The sequence below is a fragment of the Rhinopithecus bieti genome, unplaced genomic scaffold (genome assembly GCF_001698545.2).
Source record: "Rhinopithecus bieti isolate Rb0 unplaced genomic scaffold, ASM169854v2 scaffold_7580, whole genome shotgun sequence".
NCBI classification, from domain to species: domain Eukaryota; kingdom Metazoa; phylum Chordata; class Mammalia; order Primates; family Cercopithecidae; genus Rhinopithecus; species Rhinopithecus bieti.
In genome coordinates this window covers 1,073,462-1,080,312 of record NW_016805470.1, presented here as the reverse complement: position 1 = coordinate 1,080,312, position 6,851 = coordinate 1,073,462, and positions in this window count along the sequence as shown.

The following is a 6,851-nucleotide window of genomic DNA, read 5'->3' as shown; positions in this document are numbered from 1 at the left end:
AGTAGCTGGGACTACAGGCGCCCGCCACCTCGCCCGGCTAGTTTTTGTATTTTTAGTAGAGACAGGGTTTCACCGTGTTAGCCAGGATGGTCTCGATCTCCTGACCTCGTGATCCGCCCGTCTCGGCCTCCCAAAGTGCTGGGATTACAGGCTTGAGCCACCGCACCCGGCCAATTTTTTGTATTTTTAGTAGAGATGGGGTTTCACTGTGGACTCAATCTCCTGACCTCGTGATTCACCCGCCTCCACCTCCCAAAGTCCTGGGATTACAGGCATGAGCCACCGCGCCTGGCCGACAATTCTTAAGCCAGTCTCTTTCTCCATCTCCTGATCTGCCTCTCTAAATCATGCATCTCACAGTGTGGTCCCCGGACCAGCAGCATTGACATCACCTGGGAGCTGGTGAGGAATGCAGACTCTTAGGCCCTGCCTGGACCTGCTGAATCAGAACCTGGAGTTTACCAAGACCTGTACACACATTACATGTGAGAAGCCCCCACCCAGAGCTGTTCCACACTTGCTCCACTCCTCTCCCCAACATTCAGACCCACCTCTGGCTCTCTCATTTCCAGCAGACACCCTTCTTCTTACCCAGTGGAGAGGACTCAGGGAATCTTGGCAGAACCCCGCTGGCACCATCAGTGGCGGATGCTCCTCCTCATTTCTGTCTTTTCACCCATTCTCTTCTCCCCGTCTTCCACTGTGGAGATGGATGTGGAACCTTTTTGCTCAGTCCTGTCTTCTGCCTTTCCTGAGGTTACCCCACTGATCTCCTATTTGTGTCTCAATATGTTCTTTTCTCTGCTCAGATCTCCCCATTCTTAAAAGAACTGTTCCCTCCTCCTCGCCTCCTTCTTCAATTTCTGCCCCTCCTGTGTCTGAGACTGTTCATAGGAACGCTCTGCCAAGGACGCCTGACTGGCCCCCAGCAAGCCACTCCTGGAGTCCTTGTGGGCTGGCTCCCTTCCAGCCCTGCCTTTCTGCTTCTGCTCTCAGACTCCGTGGTCTCTCTTGGGCTTCAGGTCCTGGGACCTCTTGCCAGCAGTGGGGCTACCCTACCCCCCAACCCCACACACACCTGGGAAACTGCCTTGATGACCAGCGCACACTGTCTTTCTCCTTTGCCCTCTGAGCCTCAGGCTGCTGTGCCTGGCGCTCTTCTCCTGTTCTCCCCTCATAGAACTCACGTTCCTCCACAGTCTCAGAGAACATATTTGAGGAAATGATCTCCCCATATGGGACTCTCGCTTCTGTCTGTCCTGAACATCAGCGGGTGAGGACAGGGCTGGGCTTGGCCCTCAGAGAGGAGAGGAGCACCTGCCTCCAGGGAGGGTCCCTATCCCAAGAGGCTCTGTTTCTAGGCTGGGATGGGGCTTCTTGGTCTCCACAGGCTCACAGCCAGCTCTTCTTCCTGACTCCACTGTGTCTGTGCTGGGCACCTCCTCCTGCTGCCCACCAGGCTTGGAGTTTGGGAATCATCTCTAATACTTATCTCTCCCTGTCCTGTAGCTACCTGTTTGTTTGGTCTTAAGGGGTCTCCCTTCCCTTTCCTCCCTGCCCCAGTTCCCACAGAGAATATCTTTAACAGCAAAACATACTTTTCCTCTACTGGACTCCACCCTGGCTTGGAGCAGATATGGAATTCCCAGTTCTGCCCACAGCCTCCTCCCTTAGCTCCCGTCCCCAGCTGCTCACCCCCAAAACCCCCCATCCTCCTGCCACAGTTTTAAAAAGTGTTGCTTGGATTGGGCCATCGCCTGCTTAGAAACTTTAATGTCTTTTGTGGCTTCTCGAATAGACATTTAGGCCCTTAGTTTGGGAACATTCTAGGCCTTTTGATGCCCTATCCAATTTCTCTTGCCGGCCAGCCTTACTTCCACTCCCTTGTTGTGTGAGTTTCTTGCTTATCCAGCATGGGAAGATCACACTGTTTCCCAAACCTAGCTCCCTGTCTCCCAGCTCCAGCCTTCATGCTGGCTGGCCCTTCCCGTGGGAATACCCTCACTTTGCAGCATTTCTTTTTGTGATGGTTGAAGCGCTTTGGTTGGAGTGCTTTTCATTCTGGAAGGTTGTCCCCAAGGTAGATTGGGGGATAGGTGCTCAGAATTAACCTGCGGCAGAAGGTGGAATCAGTCAGCCCAGGAAAGTGGCACTGAGTTAAGGCTCAGTCATAAGCTGGGGCAGACTCCCAGCGTGCGTGGGTTTCTGTTCTATCTTAACCACATGGAACAGAAAACCAGCCAGGATGGTGTTTGAGGCTTCCCAGAGCCTGCAGCCCCAGAGAAGGGCTCCTGGGTTAGAGCTGCTGAACCAAGGGGTGATGAAGGTCAATGAGCAGTTCTGGGGCAGCACCTGGGGGCGGGAGGTGAGTGTCTCTGGTTTAGATCCAGGTGCAAGTCTGTTGTTTCTTGGAACTCTCTGTGTGCTTTTATTTTGCATTAGTTATCTTATTTTTTAACCTTTCATTTATTTATTTTTTTAGAGTCAGGGTCTCACTCTATCACCCAGGCTGGAGTGCAGTCATGCGATCATAGCTCACTGCATCCTCAAACTCCTGGGCTCAAAGCCTCCCTCCTTAGCCTCTCAAGTAGCTGGGATTGCAGGTGTGCACCACCATGCCTGGCTAATACAATTTTTTTTTTTTAGACAGAGGTCTTGCTATGTTGCTCAGGCTGGTCTCGAACTCCTGGCCTCAAGTGATCCTCACGCCTTGGCCTCCCAAAGTTTTGGGATTATAGATGTGAGCCACTGTGCCGGCCATGCATTATTTATCTTAGTTCCTTTGTATATTTTCCCGTTCCAACTGCTGCATCTTCTTCATGAGAAAGGAATTTGGTGGGGCGGGTTGGGGTGGGGTGCTGCAACTGTGACCACAGAGAGCTAGAGAGGTGGTGGTGACAGAGGAAGCTTGGTGTATGCCTGCAGAGAATGCCACTGTCTTCTGGCAGGGGCTCACCACAAACCCTCAGGCCAGAGCCTCTGGTCTCATTCCGCCCTTCCATTGTGCTCATGTCCACGAGAAGGGCTTTTTTATGAGTGGCCAGTGCTAGAGAGTGAGCAGATAATGAAACCCAGGTGGCGCCCTAAGAGCTCACAGTCAGGTGGCAGGAGACTCATGAATTCTCAATGTCACTCTGGAGTGACCTGGGTTGTTACAGAAGCAGAGCAAGTCCTGGGACAAGCACAGAAAAAGGGCCTGAGCCTGAAGGTGAGGAGGGCCGGGAGCAGCTTGTATAAGGACTAGCAGAGTGGAATGAGTGGGTTTGCTGCACTTGCTTCAAGGTGGAGGTTTTAGCACCTAGCACTGGAAGGGTGCTACTATTTCAAGTACTATAGAGTACTTGAAATAAATAAGGAGTTTGGAAATTTTTTTCTGTAGGTCTAGTCATAAAACTGTTTTTTTAAATCAGCAGAACTTCCCCCCACCGCCCGCCTCCTTAAGCGGATGCAAACCATATAAAAGATTGGCCAGGCTGTGTGTTGGGCCATAGCGCCCCCTGGAGGCCCCAGAGTGTGAGGCTGGCACTTGGATCCACTTCCTGTCAAGTCCCCTGATGGTAATTAAAATTAAAGGAGGAATACAAAAACTAAAGCGCGCATTAATTACGGCAATGCTGATAGTTCCATAAAGAAATCCAGAATGACAAAGGCCGTCCAAGTAGGTGGTCTGGTAGGTATGCATCAGCTCTGGGCCTTCGTTGCTGTTGATTCCTGAGGCCTCTTCAATTGCTTCAAGAAAACCCCACACCACAAGTGTTAGCCTTGCCTTAGGATCCATCCCATCCCCACATCTAGGCTGAGTTATTCAATCTTGAATAATAACACAATAGGAAGCTCCGTGGTGGACCCTTTGGCAGGAGAGTCGAGCTCCTATCCCCAGGCTCTGGGATCATTGGTCCTGGTTGTTCACACGCCTGCCAATCACAAACAACTTCAAAGACTCCCGGTCTCAATGCCCATTGAGGAAGAGGAAGGGAACCATTTTCCTAGTGCAGCAAGCTATGCCCACTCCCTGCTATTTTGCAGAACATGGGGCTGTCCCCTGCAGTCTCGAACCTAAAACTGCAGCAGCACCCAACACTAACCCTGATGGCTGCCCCTTAGCTACTCATAGGCAATGGCAACAATTTTGAAATTACATATATATATATATATATATATTTACCCATGGGGTAAGATCAAATTCATTTTCAAATTGCTGGGGAGGGCCAGGCGCAGTGGCTCACGCCTGTAACCCCGGCACTTTGGGAGGCCAAGGTGGGCAGATCATTTGAGGCCAGGAGTTCGAGACCACCCCGGCCAACATGGCAAAAACCCGCCTCTACTGGAAAAAAAACAAAAACAAAAACAATACAAAGAAAACAAAAATTAGCCGGATGCAGTGGCACGTGTCTCTAGTCCCAGCAACACAGGAGGCAGGAACTCAGAACTACTATAGAGAACTTGAAATAAATAAGTAAATGCTCAGTGCAGTTACAATTCCAAGTACATTGGGAGCAAACCTGAGTTCAGCTTACTTAGTTTAAATCAATGTCTAGCCACCAGCGTAAATTGAAGTTCAGTACTATGGCTACACTGTCTTCACTCTCACTTGACCCAGTATCCCATTGGCAGTAGGCGTTTATTCTAGATCACATTTGAGTTTTTTTCTTTTCTTTTTTTTTTTTTTTGAGATGGAGTCTCACTCTCGTCACGCAGGCTGGAGTGCAGTGGTGCGATCTAGGCTGACTGCAACCTCCACCTCCCGGGTTCAGGTGATTCTCCTTCCTTAGCCTCCTGAGCAGCTGGGATTATAGGCAACCGCCACCATGCCCAGCTAATTTTTGTATTTTTAGTAGAGACGGGGTTTCACTATGTTGGCCAGGCTGGTCTTGAACTCCTGACCTCAGGCGATCCACCCACCTCAGCCTCCCAAAGTGCTGAGATTACAGGCGTGAGCCACCGTGCCTGGCCTTGAGTTTCCTAAAATGCTGAACTTAAGTCAGAATCCCATCTCTGCCACTCACCAGATGTGTAAACTTACACTGAGCCTCAGTTCCCCATCAAATGAGAATGATAGCACACAGTTGTGAAGGTGAAATAAAATTAAACATAAGGAAAGCAATTTTACAAAGTTTTGAACACTATACCTATGTAAGGTTGCTATTCTGGGCATTCTTCACCTTGGGTTTTCTTGTGGAAGTAGGGAAGATATATAACTGTCTTTGTTGGAGACATTAAGCAGCTTATTTCATTTTCCAAATAGATACTAGGGACAAATATTCATACTTAAACTATTACATTAAAAACAAAAACCCAAGAGCATAATATTAAAAAACAAAAAAAAACATGAGAAGTGCTTGAACCCAGGAGGAAGAGGCTGTTGCAGTGAGCCGATTGTGCCATTGCACTCCAGCCTGGGCAACAGAATAAGACTGCCTCAATAAACAAAAACAAAAACCCAAATTGCTGGGGAGGTAGGCAGAGGGTGGGGGAGTGGGGGTCAAGAGGAAAGGAAACTATTATCCTTAAGGTAGAGCAGGATGGGGTAGGGGTAGGGGTGAGGGGAATATAAGGTGTAGGCAGGAGGGAGCTGTTTTTCCCCTTGTCCTAGGTGAAGTGAGGAGAGGACTTGGCAGAGGCTGATTCTCCATGAGGTTTAATCTTTAGGCTGTCATCTACACTGGCCCCTTCCAAGGCCCCTCGAATGTTCCTTGTGTCACGTTCACATGATTACATGTAATTGTGTATTCATAATTTTGTACTCTTCTTAAAGAGTTACTCCTCCAATTATATAAGCTTCAGGCCCCCCAAAACCTAGATCTTCTGGTGTGAACTGGAGTTGGGTAGGAACAGTTCAGGTAAGAGATAATAAAGATCTCAACTGAGACAAAGTCAGTGGGGAGGGTTGCGTTTCTTAGTAGAAAAGTGCTGTCATTTACTGGCCTGTAGCTCTTGCAGATGAGGATTTTTTTTCTTCTTTTCTGTAGCCATAGTGCTGTGAACAGTGCCTGGAGAATAAATACTTGTGGATGAATACTTGTTTGGGAGGTGGAGGTCAGAAACTCATGATTGATTGGCACCACAGCGTGCCCCAAAGAGATGAGCTCCCAGCCGGGCGCAGTGGCTCACGTCTGTAATCCTAGCACTTTGAGAGGCCAAGGCAGGTGGATCACCTGAGGTCAGCCGGGCCAACATGGTGAAACCCCGTTTCTACTAAAAGTACAAAAAATTAGCTGGGTGTGGTGGCACACGCCTGTAGTTCCAGCTACTCGGGAGGCTGAGGCAGGAGAATTGCTTGAACTCAGGAGGGGGAGGTTGCAGTGAGCCCATATTGCGCCACTGCACTACAGCCTGGGCGACACAGCGAGACTCTGTCTTAAAAAAAAAAAAAAAAAGCTCCCCACACCTATCCCCTGTCACCTATCCCTATTCTGCTCTGTCAACCAGGCCTATTCCTGGTGTGGGGAACAGAGGTCTTAGTGGCTCTCTCTTTCCTTAGCTTTCAATGGCTGCTTGACCTGGGGGAGCGAGGTCCTTGGAATGTGCCATGTGTTGGAAAGAACACTGGACTTGGGGTCTGGAGACCTGACCTCAGTAGGTAAGTTACTGACTTATTTTCAGCTGCACTTACTTCATGGATAAACCTGAGGTGCTGGTGGCCAAGTGGTGCAACGGTAAGTGGTTAACAGCTTCCTCTCAAAAAATACACTTGCTTTGTAGCATTTGCTGAATTTGTGGTAACTACACATTCCTATCATGGCTGATTTCAAACTACCAGTGTGGTATCACTGAACATGTTAGGAGAGACACACAATAGCCTCTTCAGAGTCTGTGCAATCTGACTCCAGCACACTCCTGTCTGGGTCTCA